The sequence below is a fragment of the Lagopus leucura genome, unplaced genomic scaffold (genome assembly GCF_019238085.1).
Source record: "Lagopus leucura isolate 7727_CA_CO unplaced genomic scaffold, USGS_WTPT01 Super-Scaffold_100016, whole genome shotgun sequence".
Taxonomy (NCBI): domain Eukaryota; kingdom Metazoa; phylum Chordata; class Aves; order Galliformes; family Phasianidae; genus Lagopus; species Lagopus leucura.
Genome location: NW_024962270.1, coordinates 12,489,308 through 12,491,958, shown reverse-complemented (window position 1 = coordinate 12,491,958; position 2,651 = coordinate 12,489,308). Strand labels below are relative to the sequence as shown.

General features: G+C 41.9%; 1 long non-coding RNA gene across 1 annotated transcript in view; it reads right to left on the bottom strand.

Annotated features, from left to right (window-relative positions):
• Positions 1-790, bottom strand: part of LOC122182950 — a 10,691-nt gene extending 9,901 nt beyond the window's left edge. The window contains exon 1 of the long non-coding RNA XR_006180044.1: positions 509-790. This is a non-coding gene — a long non-coding RNA (uncharacterized LOC122182950). The remainder of the gene's footprint in view (positions 1-508) is intronic.
• Positions 791-2,651: the final 1,861 nt, after the last annotated feature.

The following is a 2,651-nucleotide window of genomic DNA, read 5'->3' as shown; positions in this document are numbered from 1 at the left end:
CGCAGACCGCACGCAGACCGCACGCAGACCGCACGCAGACCGCACGCGAGAAGTTCAACTGAAGCTTATAAGTATGTAGCTTCCATAAAACACAGAAGAAAATTCTTAACATTCCCAGTATTTTGGGTTTGTTTAATCATGAAATAAGTAAGTGCAATATTAAACACAGAGAATTAAGAACCAAAGAGGCAAAGGAGAGGTCACTAAGGGGACAAGCCATCCTATCCAGAGTAACATAGCACCTCCACTTCCCCCTACCATAAACTCATTATCTGTTTTCATCCTGATTTATAACCACAAAGATAACTTCAACCAACGTTTGTAAATCAAGGGCTGCTTTCTAGTACTGAGAGTAAATATTTTTTAAGTGAAATATATAGTAGATACACACCTCTGAATAAAGTCAAATCAGTTATGAGAACCTCCTGCAGTGCACCCCCCCCCCCCCCCCCATAACATGGGCAAACTCTTACAGTTCAGGGATGCAGCTAGAGTAACTATCACCTACCTTGCTCAGAGAGCTCAGTTTCAAAACCCAACAGCATGCTGCCCATCTCTCTGTACTCAACTACATCAAGTGATGCCTCAATAGAAATGCTATCAAGAACTGATCTAAAGCACAGCAGGAAAACAGGGACAAAGCCTGACACACAATCAGCACCTTCTAGCTTTACTCCAGCTATCACTTAACCCTCATTCAGTCATCATACTAGCAATCAGTGCACCCCAAAGAACCTAACCATGAGAGATACAGCACACAGCCAACGAGGTGCCACCACAAGCTTTCTCATCCCACTCCCAACCCAGGCCTCAAACAACACCTCATTTCAGAGGGCCCAACTATCTCTGAGAAGCACTTTTATGGGCTGTTTCCTCACTCCTCAGGTGAGTTGTTAGTGATCATGCCATACACATGGGCTCCATTCCACCTGAGCATGCACCTGCTTGCAGACACCCACCCTACTTTGGGCTGATTACCACCAGCCAAGTTCAATAAACTCACACAGAAGGGGAAGAGTAAGTCTGGTTTTTCCTAGTGCTTTATGTTTTCCTAGCTGATAAAAGTAAGGAAGTCTGAAACTGTGCTTTAACCAACAAAGCCTGAAATTTTTATAGAGAAAGAACGAGGGAAAAAGGTTTTGAGCTGATGTTAGTGAAGGAATCACTGGCAAAAACTGCTGCAGGAAAAGGAGACACTGAAAACTAATTAAAGATGTAAAAGGATATAAAACTCAACAGACATCTTCACGTATGCTAGAGCGGTCCTGAATGAGGCCTTTGGAGATCAAGATCCCAACACAACTGAGCAGAGCAGCGTGTGCAGTCCTCTACCAAGAGCTCTGGCTAATCTATTAATTCTGCTTTAATAGCAAGCTGGCAATAAAGGTGCTGATACTAATTGCGGAGCATTTCTTTGTTGAAATCAATCCTTAATGCTGACCACAATAAATGAGTTAGGCTTTTATATAAAATTCATACTTAAAATCGCTATGAATCTTCCTAATGTGTCATTTGACATTTGTTATTACTTGGCTGTGGACTGGTTTTGAATATTTTATGAAATATTTATGGTACAAGGGGATATGGGATTCATAAGAGCAAGACACATACAATATGCTGAAGATTAGTGACAATTACCACAAGGGTAAAATTAGTAAAATCAACCATCATTTTCTTGTGAAAAAAATCATCTTAATTGGTGGCGGGTGGATATTTCTTCCATTTTCATACTATGCTTTGTTGGGACTTATTTGCATATTTTTCTTCACTTTTGCAGTATTAAATAAAAGGATTTTTAACCCCTTGGCTAATTAACTCCTGGCAAAAGGAGAAATGTCAGGTTCTCTTTAAAGAAACATTTGTTTAGGTTTCCTTTTCGTCTCCATTAATTTTTCTAAAGAAAAGAATAATAATTACATACACATAGTCCCACTAATGTGTAACAGATTGTGAGCACATAGAAGTGGAATTTGGGAAATAAATTTGGTTTGTTTTGCTGTCCTTGTTGCAACAGGGATTGAATTCAAAATGTTTGATTAAAAATTATTGTAGAAGGCCACGATTAGAATCCTAGAATCCTTAGAGTTAGAAGGGACCTTAAAAGCTGTCCAGTCCAACTCCTCTGCAATGAACAGGGTCACCACAGCTAGATCAGGTTGCCCAGGGCCTGATGCAGCCTCACCTTGAAAGTCTCCAGGGATGGGGCATCAACCACATCTCTAGGCAACCTGTTCCAGTGCCTCATCACTTTCACTGTAACAGATTTTTTCCTTATATCTAATCTAAGCCCCATCTGCAGTACTGCATCCAGGCCTGGAGCCCCCAGTACAAGAAAGATGCAGAGCTCTTGGATTGGGTCCAGAGGAGGGCCACTAAGATGATCAGAGGGCTGGAGCACCTCTCCTATGAAGAAAGATTGAGAGCACTGGGATTGTTTAGCTTGGAGAAGGGAATGCTCCAGGGAGACCTCATCGTGACCCTCCAATACTTGATGGGAGCATATAAACAGGAGGGGGAACAGCTGTTTACAAGGATGGATAGTGATAGAACAAGGGGGGAGGTCTTAAACTGAGACAGTGGAGGTTTAGGTTGGATATTAGGAGGAGGTTTTTCACACAGAGGGTGGTGACGCACTGGAACAGGTTGCCCAA